At 37.2% G+C, this 14,098-nt stretch overlaps 1 protein-coding gene across 2 annotated transcripts in view; it reads right to left on the bottom strand.

The window, feature by feature from the left end:
- The window catches only part of SMYD3 (SET and MYND domain containing 3), a 371,713-nt gene extending 370,180 nt beyond the window's left edge, over window positions 1-1,533 (bottom strand). For both annotated transcript variants that reach the window (XM_017740180.1, XM_017740187.1), the window contains exon 1: window positions 1,523-1,533. The gene's annotated coding sequence lies outside the window, so the exon portion shown is untranslated. The remainder of the gene's footprint in view (window positions 1-1,522) is intronic.
- Window positions 1,534-14,098: the final 12,565 nt, after the last annotated feature.

The following is a 14,098-nucleotide window of genomic DNA, read 5'->3' as shown; positions in this document are numbered from 1 at the left end:
GACTCAACCAACAAGAGACAGCAGAAATTCATTAACCTACCTGACTGGAAAGGGGAACTGCCAGGTTCATACTCATAATGACTTTTAAGAAACTTGGGTGGAAACCTGGATTAGAGCATATTTGATATTAATTGTTCTTGTAAAACTCACGAACCTTGAAAATGTCTGTGAACATTTTAAGCTAAAATGTGAAGTGAGCTTCCAAGACTAATTTGCGTTGGCAATCTCCAAGACAGAATTACAAACAGATGTTCTAAGTCTGTCTGGAAAACGAAGGGATTTGGGGATAAAAGTCTTCTGAACGATTAACGATGTTGCCAAAAAAAAATAAATATGTGGTCATCTGCTAAAACTAAATATATATAAACACATAACCCCAAACCAAAGTATAAATCCTATGAAAATATCAGATGGATTAATATAAACTAGGCAGTACCAAAACAGTTGTTTTAGGACACCAGAAGAACATGCTACAACTCTCTCTTAGAGTGAAATTTTTATATTCTTAATAGCGCCACCACATACAAAAAAAAATACATCTGAGAAAAAAAAAGTCATTGAGATCTAGACTCTGTTAGCTAAGGATAAAAATAGACTATCAATTTATTAACAGTTGTACATGGCCTTAGAAGGTGCTTTTATTTTCACAGGGATGTTGATTTTGAAAAGAAAATTAAATTTTTCTTTTAAAGTGCTGATATTTTAGAATGCTGGCAAGAAAAATGAAATCCTCAATTAAGTACCTCATAATATTTAATTTCTGGAGTATTAAAATAACATATTCAGTATAGCCTAAACTAATTGCAAACAGAGAAGCTGGCAGAATAAAGCATCCTACCATCCTATAATCCCTATAATGTGTAACTGGAATTTTTATAAAAACATAAACCAAAAAATCAGTTTATGACCATTTTTGTATTGAATTCATGTCATGTGGTTTGAAAAAGGAATTACTTGTTCTAGGATCTCTCCTACTCTTAAAATTTTCTCATTCTGTGTAATTACCAAAAAAATACAACAACTCTCCTAGTTATAACTTGAACAAACCAATTAATTTCCCAAATACTTATTGGATTTAAACTGTTCAAGCACATTTTCTAAGATAAGAAAAATTTTGCTTATGAAAGCATACTTAGGATGTATATATCAAAAACATTCACACATTAGCATTTTCTAGTGGAAAACACATTTGTTGGATGAGTGGAAAGCTGCAGATAAAAATACCGGATTAAAGGCAACTACGTAAATGAAAGGAGGAAAACTACCTACTCTGGGAATTGGAACCGGTGTTTTCTCCACTGCTGATTTCTGAGTCCAAAAGCCCCGACCTACAGAGCAGAATGCCATCACTTTGCTCAGCAATGGATTGCTACTGAACCACTGAAGTCTTTGACAAAGGTTTCACCAACTACGCTACTGCTGGATGGATGCAGTAGGAGAAAAACAAGTTACACAGCTGGGTCGGTTTCTTCCAGCAAAGACTGCTGTCCTCTGACCAGTGAAAAAGTAAATTAGCATTGACACTGGGAGCACAACCTCTAGGTTTCAGTTCAGACCAGAGTAGATCAACTATGCACTACTACAATGCAAAAAATCCCCACTTTCTGATGGTGTTAGCTGGGGAAAATGGGGTAATTATGAGTTGCAGCCCTTGTGCTATGACCCAGCTGAAACCAGCAGTCAACCCAGCACACCTAAACCTTCAGGCACCTGCAGTACTCTCCAGTCAGTCACTCTGCAGCACAGAGACACATTCAGTTGTATATTTTGTAACAAAAACACCCCAAAACCTGACCTTGGGAAAAAAAGTCTTTTAAAAAATTTCAGCACTAATGGAAAGCTGTTTAAGTGATCATTATTTATAAGTAAACCACCTACATAATGATAGCCAGAAATTAGTCCATTCTCCAAATGTAAGACTCACTGACATATTTGTCAATAAACACCAAAGCTACAGGCATGTCTGGTTCAGGGACTAGGAAAACAAAGGGAATGAGGGAAAAGCAAGTATAGATTAGACCAGTCTAAGGGGAGATTTCTAAAGATTTTCAATTCAAACCAAGTTTTCTGGGGACCATTCTCAGGACCCCTCGTACCTCCAAGGAGAAAGCAGCATGCAGCTGTGGAGAAATGCTTACACCACAACTCAGCATAGAAATCACAGAACCATAAAACCAGTTAGGTTTTGTGAAACCTGTAAAAGCCACCATGTCCCACCTCCTAACTGAAGCAGGGCTGACTTCAGAGGCTGATAAGGTTAAGTGCCAATGAAAATCCCACAATCATCAACTTCACTGGTCTTGCTATACATCCATGTATTCATCTCTCTATGATGAGTCCGAGCCATTTATTTGTACTGGTGAGCAGCTACCAACATGAGTTGGGTCACCAGTTCCTTTTGGTGACATCTAGGAGACACTGACACTCCAGCTCCTGGGATCCAGGAGCAAATATAGAGAACAGAGGGACAGAGCAGATCCCTCTTTGGGAGAGCTACTGGAAGAGGTCATTATATAGCATCAATAGGCATAGGTCATATATGCACCACCTGAAAATCCAGTTCTTTCAAACTGTCTGAAGACTCTAAAGGAACACTACCAAGTACACATGACACATTTTCACAATCTGTTTCCATACAATAAGAGAAAAAAAAACACAAACAAACAAAAAAAAATAAACCACAAAAAAAGGAGGGGAAAAAAAAAGCACACACAAACTACCACCAAAAAAATCAAAAGAAGCAGCAGACGAAAAATATTCCTTCTCTATATCCACACATTCAAAAATTGTATTGTTGGGGGCAAATGGATAGAAAAAGTAGTAACTAAAAGTACAACTAATCCTCACTATAAAAAAAAAAAATCAGTATACATATTTAATCAAACTGAATCAGTATCTATAAATGCCAGAAATTACATAATTTTTTTGCACACAAACTCAAAGTGCTTGCAATTACCTATTCATTCAATAACTACACAAATACTGTTAAAAAAATAAAGCAGTTCTTCATCTGGTAAAACAATTTAGCAAATCCATCTGAAAGAGAATGGGACATCCATATGCAATAACTTTGTGAGTTTGTGACAGAGATTCCTCCACTCATCATACCAAAAAAGGAAAGGAAAGGTTATACAGGTTAATAGATACAGAATATCCATAATTGACTTTGATATTCCACTACACACACAACACCTTGCAATGATCACTGACCTGTTGGACAATTTGTCTGAATCAATGTTTTTTCCACATTCAAGATACAAAACTATGAAGACAAACTATAATTATACAAATCTTTATTACAATACATAATTGTAAGACAGTATCTATTTACAGTAACAAGAGGACAAACATATCCTTAACTATAGATGCTCAAATCTCAGTGACGGCTCTAATACAAGATGCAACCTGAAAACCTATATTTTCACATTAAAGATTATATTTTCTGATACAATACTTGCAATTATGAAGGACAGTTTTCTGCCCAAAGCCTCCTCCATCCCTCACTTTGCAGGGGCTGAGGGGGAATTCTTTATTTTCTCCCCTGCAGCTGACCACTTGCAGGTTCAGTTGAACCTCTAAATGAACAGGTATCAATGAATTTCACTCACCTCATTGTTTTGAGCTCTATGCAACTGGCTATTTTCCACACAGCAGGAAGAGCTATTGGATCGCTGTCATAAATCCTTGAAAATTTTTAAGTACTGTGGCATCAGTATCAATTCTGAACTCTCATTACAGGAGGAATTTAACTTTTATTTGTTTGGAGAGCAACAAAACAAAGAATGAAATAGGAAACAAGGTAAAAGCATCAAGCAGAATGCAAGGAATAAGGAGGCAGACAAGATAACCATGCAACTTTAAAAAACCCAAGTTCAAAAGAGCCCAGGGCAGTAATTTAGAGGAAGAGCCACAGCTGTTATCACCCACACTGGCAGCAGACCAGGATTTGCAGAGAAAGGCAATGTGGCTAGACTCAGAGCAACACCACCTTCAGCCCTCTGCCTTTCCACCACTGTTTAGTGAGCAAATACCACAAGAAATGCACACAACTGCACAGGTGGACACATGCACCCTTCTTGCCAAGGACATGCTACCTCTCCCTCTTCCATAGCCGCTATTTGGAGCACCCCAAATTTCTCTTGCAACCAGTCACTGCTGCCACAAAATTCTTTTATGAGCTGAAGGCCTCAACAAGCTCAAACACCGGGATACTTTTGGCAGTGGCACTGGCATTACACGTTAGGCAGCTTGACTAAATTTAGTGCTACACAGGGAACTGCTCTAAAGAAAGATAACTGTAGCTAACCTGTGAAGGTTTGATACTTAATGGAAGGCAAACTCTAGAATAAACACAAGTCACAATAGTAAAGCAGACTTGCAGAGAGGCTTTTTAGGCATTTCATCTCATCTCCATTTGTATGTTACCCCACAATGTACTTTAATAAAATTTGGCAAGAAAATCTTCCAGCAAAATAACAGTTGAGCTGTGTTTGCATGCCCCACAGGAGTCACACAAAGACTGATGCTCTCACTAATGTATATAAATGACTGCCTGAAGGTTGCACAGATGCTGCACTGCGCATCGGCACAGATGATGTGGTCATTTTGAAAAGCCTTTTCCCAATCTGTTACAGAATACCTGTTTCTAGCTTCCTGACTTGGGGAATAAGCTTCACCATCAAATGGCTTACTGATAATTGCCTCATGTTCAATCTGTTAAGAATAAAATGCACGATACTCCTGCCTCACTTGGAGGAACAGTTACACATAAAGCAGTTGGAGAACTCACAGTAGCATTTAGGTAGATGATGAACATGCAATTTAATACACTTTGGAGTCTGCACTTTAGTTCCTCTACACAAGTCATGCAATTTTTAATAACTGATTAATTTTCCCCTCCGACATGGCTCCAACCATACTGCCTGCGAGCACTAATTACAGACTAATCAATGTTAGCCCATACTCCTTCCTAAATGGTTTACAAGGAATGAATAATAAAAGCCTATTGCAAATGGAAACAGATTACCTTATTATCATAGATTCTGGGTCAGCATTCAACCATTTGCTATGAATGATAACAAGAATTAATCCACAGTAAAATTTCTTTGCTCTCGTCAAGTAGAAAACTTGGTATTTACTGCTTATGCATGGAGGGTTAAACGCAAGAGTTCTCAAAGATAACCTTAATCTAGCAGCAAAATGACTAATAATAAAATATAAAAACAATTGAAATTTAAGATCACAGGGACAGAAAATTGTTATACATATCACTGCCATTTCCACATTATTCCATTTGTATCCAATGATTTACAATGACCCAGGAACCAAAAATGTCCCCTATAACAGACAAAGCTGTAATAATAGAGAAGAATTCATTTCACACACTGTTACACTACATCTTCTCTAATTTTTCAGATACTCTGCCACTCTTACCTTAAAATTTGGGGGAAAAAAAATCATGTCTTCAAAAACCCTGGTATATATAAAAATAACTTCTACTGCTTCCTACACTGCTCATTTCAAGGGTGTGTTTGTCACCATGTCTGAAAACACCCTCTAAGTAGCACTGGGTATCTAAAAGCTTTCCAAAAGGTGCCACGAAATGGGATGATCCACAGTGCAAAGGAGACCAGTGTGAAGGGGCACCAGCTTGCACAGAGGTCACAGATGAGACCTAAGGGCACCTCCATATAAAGGGGGTGGGCACACAGAAAGGAAAGAGAAAGGGAGGGGAGCAGCACCATCCTGGTGCAGCAAAATATTGCCAGCCCTTCTGTGGCTGCTCAGTGAACAGACAGAAACTGGTCACAGGCAGAAGCACTGACCTTCACCCCTGTGGTTTTGAAAGGGTGTTTGGCTTTTTATTGTGCTCACAATTCCAACATCTTTCCCCTCTGTCTGTGTGCTCACACACACCTCAGAGTTTGCAAGCAATGTCCTCCTCACGGCCAGGATTCAGAAGTGTGGGAGAATTATGGTGGGAGAATTATGGTTCAGATGCCTTAACTATGAAACAGGTTGTCCTGACAGCCTATTTTTGTTCTGCAGAGGTTTGGTTTCACTTTGATAATCACTAAAGTGAGTTTTGAATGCAACTAAATTAAGCACTCAGCTGCAATGTAAGAACTGTATCAAAATAATTACATTCCTACCCCAAAAAGAAGGAAAATTATTATTTGAACATATATCCAGATGTGGATCTGACTAAAGTTACGTTGTTTCACTGAATATCTTTAAATATTCAATATTTAAACATATGTGCATACTGGAATCTCTCAAATATATACTGTCTAACCACGCTTGGCCAGAAATACTTCACATATGTAAAAGCTATAAACCAATTTATAAGGCAATCTGTTAAAGCACCCATTGAAAATGGTGCACAACTTCTAGTTTTCCTGCCTGTTTCCCTATCTAAACACGAAACAGACAATATAATACTGGTTCAAAACACAGACACTGAATGAGATGACACATTATTATTATACCACTTGTAAATTGAGAGTGAATGAGTTCAATGAGGTTTATGCTGTACAGAATAAAAGCTATGTGTTGTATGCTATTTTTGCCATAAGGATTATTACTACAGTAATGTTCTCATCAGGAAAGTATTATAATTAGTAAATATTAATTGCAGTCATAAATAGCTAAGGCAAATGCCCCCAAAATAAATTGCCAATTATTTTTAACCATTAAAAAAAATACAAGAGATATTACTTTAAGGGATATGCTTGTTAATTATAACCTGAATTTCTTTTTTCCTCTGCTTACCAAAAATGAGTCAATCATAGGGTAATTTTTGTTCAAAAATAAACACACTCACAGGCATCAATATGAATAGTAAGTTTCTTCATTCTCCTTTTTCTAGGGGCCATGTGGCAGTAGCCCAACTAACCAATTAAAACAAAGATTTAAAATGGGAGTTGGCAAACCAATAAATGTTGGATTTTATAAAGCAGTGATAGTATCAAGAACAAACACATTGAGTATGAGTTAAACCCAGGAAGGCAAAAGTAAAATCTCTGGTAATTGATACCTAAGCACCGCTTTGGGAGAATTACCTGTGAACTTAAAATCACCTTGAAGCTTATAAATGTCTTATAAGATTGTTTGTATTATCAAACCTATCTAATAAGGGCAAAGTGCATGGTGACCACTGTCAAACTAATTGTTCAATCAAGAATCAGTAAGTAAAAGGCATTAGCTCTGTTCTGCTCCATTGCACACAGTTACATCTTTGATAACTGCCCCGTGGGAGTTTATGGATCCTAGATGACCCCTGTCGAAACGCAATTGACTTCTTCCCTGCAAATTCTATTAGAATTGGTCCCTGCATCACTGCCCACAATAATCAAGAGCAGAGATACTGATTTATGTATAAGCATTTTGTTTTAGTCAATAGAATATAAAATAGATGAGGCTACAAGATGGCTCTTATTAAAAAAAAAGTCAACTGCATCCCATTCTATACTACAAATTTTAAAAAATATATATATATATTTTTTAAATCGTTAGTTTAAAAACTGGAAAAGCTTCAGGAACAAAGGAGAGGGGAAAGGCAAAAGAACTTTGTCTAAATATTGGTCTTTCAAAAAGTATCATAATTCACAAAAAAAAAATCATAAACAACTAATATAACATGCAAATGTAATAGCTCCAAAATTTACTCACCGCAAGAAGCATTACTCTTACAGATTTTAAAAGTTCCTAGTAGGAGCAAAACGGATTGATTTATTGAGAAAGCATACGCTATTTATTAGCAAGTTTAAATATCTGTGTTAGCCCTTTTTCATAGACTTGGAAACCTCAAAGAGCCCATAATCCTTCATTAGAAAAAGTTATTGACTTTCCTCTGCAATAAATATTTAGCACTGTTCAACTCCTCAGCTCAGCTTATATTTTTAAGACATTAAAACTGACCAACAACCTAAAATCTTCCTAACATGGAACACTGGTACAACAAAGGCACTAACAGAACTTTAGGTATTTCTTTTTCATTATTTTCATTTTACTCCTGAATTTCTACAGTTTAAATGTTCCTATAAAGAACAATCCAAGGAGTTTTATGTATAGAAGTTGCTCTCATAATTATGAAAGTTCTAATAAAATCTTCTGAAAATAATTATCAAATGATGAGAAGTACATACATACAGAAGAAAAGCAGATAAATTTAATTAGACAAACGTCATACTCTAATACACGGGACAATGAAAGCAAGAAACACCTCAGCTATCAGTTTCATGGAAATAAGAGAATGATTGAACATAGCCATACTAAAAGTTCAGGAGGTTCTGATGAAGGTCATAGAAGTTAGGAAGGGACCATTCTCAGGAATGTTTACACATATGGGAAACAGAAGGGCAATATAACACAAAATGCAAGAGATAAGCAGACTCCATCAAAACCAAAAACATTTAACCACTGCTAGTTTAAATGCACTTTGGAAGCAATTTGAAGCTATGCAAAGACAGCCAGATTTCAAGGAGTAAGATACTTTAAACACTTGAACTAGATACCAACACAGAAGCTCTGGAAAAGTTAAGCTGCCAATGTAGAAACCGAAGGGAACATTTGAACAGTCCCAACCACAGGAATGATGTACCTACAATGCAGAGATTAGAAAACTTGCAAATACAGCAGAACTGATACTGAGAACAGAGCCTTGCGTAGGCCGACTTCACTATCTTAACAGCAGAACCCCTCTGATGGTTTGTTTCAAATGGATAAATCCTTCCATTAGATATGTTAGCTACATCCTAATTTTAACCAGAGAGCAACCAATATCTCCCTGAGATTATATAAAAATCCACACAGCTCATTAACCATGTAACTATCTTTACTGCCATTATCCTGACCACTAAAGTCAGGATGCATCTCTCAATCAAGCTTGTTTCACTGTAGCTTCATGAATCCAGAACGTATCTGTCTAAATCAAATTGATCTAAAACTTGGACTAAAGACAGCAAAAGTTAAATTCAGATAAATACATACTGGTTGTCAGAAAGCCACACATTTACAGCAAGTTTTTGTTTAAGAACAAACCTTACAGTTTTGCAGCCAAAATGTGCGGTACCTATATGACCATAAGCCTACCCATCCAAAGAATTCAACATTTAGTCTTCCTCCAGTGGCATGCAGCTGTTTAAATGCCAAGAAAATATCTTGGATGTGACCAGATCAGCTGGTTACCATTCTTCAGCCACATACACAGAAAGTCCTCTTCTTGAAATACTTTTTTGCACAACAAACTCCTCTACTCTTGCTCTCCCTCAGGAAAAGTGATCTGTACAGGCACTCACATGTCGCCCCCGCGAGCTCCACGCCCCATCCATCCCAGCAAACTGCAGCACACATGGTCCATTACACTGTTGGCTGGCGTGCTGTGCCACCCCACTCAAACTAAAGCAAACACATCCCTCCAGGCAAATTTCTCCACTTAATGCTCTATCTCAGCAATTTCAAATTGTGTACCTAACAGCTCTGCAAAACCCTGAGCAGAGGGGCTTAGCCCATCCTGAGCCTGGCAGAATCCACCTTCACATAATGTCATTGTATTTCCTTCTACAAACTTAACCAACAAGCAAGCCATAGCCTAACAAGAAAAATATCTAGGAAAAAAAAACCTTTCAAAGTCTAAATAAAAGTATGAAGGCCCTAAGTAAGGAAGTATTTATTAAAGCCCCTATGCTGGCATGAATTCAAATTCATGTAGTGTACAGTTACTGAGACCAATTGGTAGTAAGATCAAAACAGTAACAGTAGAAAAAAACTTGCATTTTTGCATATCTTCAAATCATTTTAAGTATCATGAATAGACCAGTCTTAAAAAAATGCCTGCAGCAGATATCTGCCATATATTAAAAAACAAACAAACAAAAATACAACTTGGATTCTCACTTTAAATTTGCCCCGCAGAGAATATTTATTGATTCCACTTATGAAATACAAGCCTCTGTCACAGAAAATATTTAATATCTGTGCAAAACTTACTACTTTTATCAAAATAAAAAATAAAATACACCCCCTAAAAATACACTAAAGCCATACGGCAGAAAAACTACACAGTGTTTGCATATGACAAACATTACAATCTTTAAAAGAATATATAAATAATTCAGACTGCCTATGAATCTTGGAATTTTATCCACTTATTTGGAAGAGCTTACACAATGATGGCAGCAGCTGTGGGATGCCTAGAAAGAGTCTGTCCAAATAACTCACAGTCATTATTGTACTTTCCATACTCTAAAGACTGATCACAAGTTTAAATCTGCTTTTTAAGGAAAAAATCCTGCTTCAGAGGAAGAATGACCACATCAATCATTATGTTCTCACAAAGACATTTTTCTTAATGAAAGAAATTAAGAATACTTAATCTGAATAAATTTATTGCCCAACACTAAATATATTACCCAGGAATAATGTACTTAACTTGAAACAGAATTATCTTTTTTTTTCCTACTATTGTAAGTACACTCTTGAAAATGTCTTCATTTGTTATCACAGATGACTTTTCACAGACAAACAGTCTCAAGTCTAGTTTTTTTAAAATGAAATACTATATTTAAAGTATCAGTTGCACAAGAAAAGAAATTCTAAGGTTTGGATACAACGTTTGCTCTGGGACACTAAAGCCACCCTTTCTAAATCAGGAAATACTCATGGGATTCCAAACCTTGTCAGCCACCAGACAGTGCTATAAGGGCCACAGATACCCAGCCTGGTGATTAGCACCACAGAGGCTGCATCACTGCATGAACACCTGACAAACAACTTTAAAAGAAATGTTATTCTTGGCATAGTACACAATATCAGTCAGTCCACACTAGTTAATATCTGAGTTTTATTCTACCAAAACTACTTCACCCTTTGTCTTTTGGAACCAAACCAATCCAGTTTTCAGGCTCAAGATCCATACCTTAGGCATAGATCTAAAGTTTATTTCTACCAGTTATTCTTTTCTTTGGTTTCTAAAACATTCCAAATTTTGAACAAATCTGAAAATGCACACATATATCTGTATGCATTTAAAAGTTATTGGCTTTGCTCAGAAGTAGACTTCTAACAAATACCTAACTCAACAAAGGTAACAAAGTTTGAAACCCAACCTGTGGGAAACAGAGGAGTAAATCTTCTGCAGTTAGTGGTGGGTTTGATTTACAACCCTGGAACAAACTAAGTCTGGCATAATTGACAGAGGTTTATAGACCTTAAGCAAGAGAATCACAAACCTATGTTTCTATAGTTATAAGTAAATGGGTGTTATGGTGAAGGGTTTTAAGTATAATAATGTGATTTTATAGGTTAAGAATTTAGATGTTGTAAAAGAAACCTCTGGGTGGACGTGACTTAACCAGCCACTGGTTACGACACAGCTGCACTGCAGTGAGAAGCACCACGGGTGATAGGTCGTAAAGTCAAAACAAAATTTCATTTTAAGTGCCTATTGGATTAGAAAGTTACAAATTGCCAAGTAACTTTGAAACTTGTGACTATTCTTTGTTATGGCAACTTGTTACTAAATCTCACGCCTCTGAGACTGATGCCTTGTTTGTTATTTGAAGTAATAAATCATGTCTAACTGCAATAGTCCCATCTCTCTTCACTAAATAATCCAACGGGATGGATCCCCAAAAGACCGGGTTCCAATACCAACCTTTATTTTTTATTGTTTGTTACATAAACCCAATACCAAAGAGTAATTGGAAGCCATAGTCCAGGTATTTGTCACTACTCTGTGCCCTGCAGAGCACCCGAAAGCTGGTTTAAGTGCTGCACTGCTGGCACCCAATGAACAGCATAGCCCCACTGCTGACCTCTCGCCAAAACAATACCCTGCAGGTTTCTCCTGAGGCAGCCCACTTACTCATTCATAACAGGTACACAAGAAACTAACAGTTCACTTCTCACAGGGTTTTGAAGAAATCAAAATTGTCCCCTCTAATGGGGCAGTTCCCATTGTTGAGATCAGTAGAAACACTGCATGTGATGGACTATTAACACAGATGACTTGCAGCTATAAACACATCTTGGAGGACTCCCCATAATCTTTGAATAAATTTGCATTTATTGTCATTGATTTGGATTGTTCTGTAGGAGAGGACAACCGTAGCATCAGCTTAGATAATAATTCTACTGTGTCTAAAACAAGACATGCATGAACTACCACAAAAAGTCATGTAAAAAATTACCATTAAAATTCATAATGGACTCTTGGGAAAATGGGATCCATGCAACATCACAAAAAGCTAAGGAATTTGTAAAATAAACACAATTTAACAAACAGACCCAGGACGATTTGCATATGATGGAGCCCACATCCAACATCTAATAGAAGTAACCTCCAAGGCTCATATACTAATTAAGAAGAAAAAAAGCACAGTTTGCTCTGTTTCTTTTTTAGTATCAGCAAGACAATATTTCTGGATAAAAGAGGAAAACTTGAGGCTTTTAACTACATTGCACCTGACGGGAACAGGCAACAGAATGAGTGAGCTGTCAATCTTACCCTACCCTTGGGCCACCAGTTACTGCCAGGCTGCAAAGTCCCAGCCACAACGCCTGTACCCAGTTCTTTAGCTCCAGTTAGTTACCAGCCAACAAAAAAGGGCTCCTTAGACCTCCCTGCATCCATTTCCTTTGTGTCATTTCTGCAACAATCTACTGCAATGCATTTTTTCCCATCGTTACTCCTGAGGGCCAGCTGAAACTTCCTATTATTTCAGGATACTCCAGCCAGGCTGCAGAGGGGAAGGTTTGGTATACAGAGTCTACCTTTACTTCATCAACTGCTTTAATTCACAAACATTTCTGGATGCAATTACAAGCAACTGGAAATTGGTGCAGTGAGCCAAGACATGCAATGTTCACACTGTTCTGAAAGACAAGCAGCAGAATTAGCTTTCCGCTGTCAATCCTGAAATAATGCAGCACAGTGGAATGGCACATGGCTGAAGGACACACTGCAGTCCTGCAACTTCCAATCAAGATATTAGTGGGGTGGGGAGGGAGATTTGTGCATCTTTAAGGAACACCTTTAAAGGACGCAGGAAGTAGAAGGATGCTTAGTACAGCAGGAGGTAAGTAATGTATTCTGCATTTTTGGTTCTATTTTGTATTAAGTTTTGGGGGTTTTTTTAAACAGCGTGTGACCTAGGTATCATGTTAGAGGGGACATTATGACAGCTCCACACGGGGTAACATCCCATTGCTCACTAAAATTGGTCCATTCTCCCAATAATCAGAAAACAAGTTCAACTATCCTCTGCAGAGGCAACAGCAGCAGTATCATGTGGTTCCCCTCAGCTTTCAGTTCTTGAGCTCACCCTTCTAGGGACTCCTGCCCCACCCCAAACAAACATTACATTAAGATGCCAGGCACATTCTCTTTTAAAAACATATTTCATTTTGCTCATCAAAGCAATTGCTCTTGCATTATTTTAACCTAGGTTCCCCTACACTTACAGAATGTAAATAATTACAGCTGAAATCACTCTCCCCCTTATATTTTACTAGTTAGCAACAGATGTCCCTCACCAGAATTGTTACCCTTGTTTTTTTATCATTTGTTTTTTCACAGAACATGTGAAGAATACATGATGCAAATTAGTCTAAGGAAAATAGTCCTGAATTGCAAAGCTAAAGCTAAATAAAAGCTCTGTCCTTCTCTATGGCATATGAACAATTTTTTTTTTCATCTGGTATGTATGACAATCATGAAGAAAGAACATCTTTTAACTGGAACTGGCACTGAATTGACTCTGGCATAAGTTAAGACAGAACTCCTGCAACATTCAACTCCCTTAAAATCCATACACATATAAGAGATCTGTGAGCAGAAAGAAAAACAGCTGGCAAAGTCTTTTTTTATCAAATCAATCTTTCCTCACACAAGTGTCACATGATCATATAACTGTTCTGCTCTACTCTGTATGCTTTAAATTAATTCTGAGCAACCAAAACCATTTCACAGAAAATTCTACAATCACCAAAGGGATCACACAGAGATGAATTATGTGAAACATACTCAGTTATTCATAGCAACCACAGCTCACATAGATTTTGTACACAGCCTACTACAACTGAACATGCAAGACTA

This window comes from Corvus brachyrhynchos, unplaced genomic scaffold (assembly GCF_000691975.1).
Source record: "Corvus brachyrhynchos isolate BGI_N302 unplaced genomic scaffold, ASM69197v1 scaffold31, whole genome shotgun sequence".
In the NCBI taxonomy this organism is placed as follows: domain Eukaryota; kingdom Metazoa; phylum Chordata; class Aves; order Passeriformes; family Corvidae; genus Corvus; species Corvus brachyrhynchos.
The sequence above is the reverse complement of the archived record's forward strand: the minus strand, read 5'-3'. Positions and strand labels throughout refer to the sequence as shown.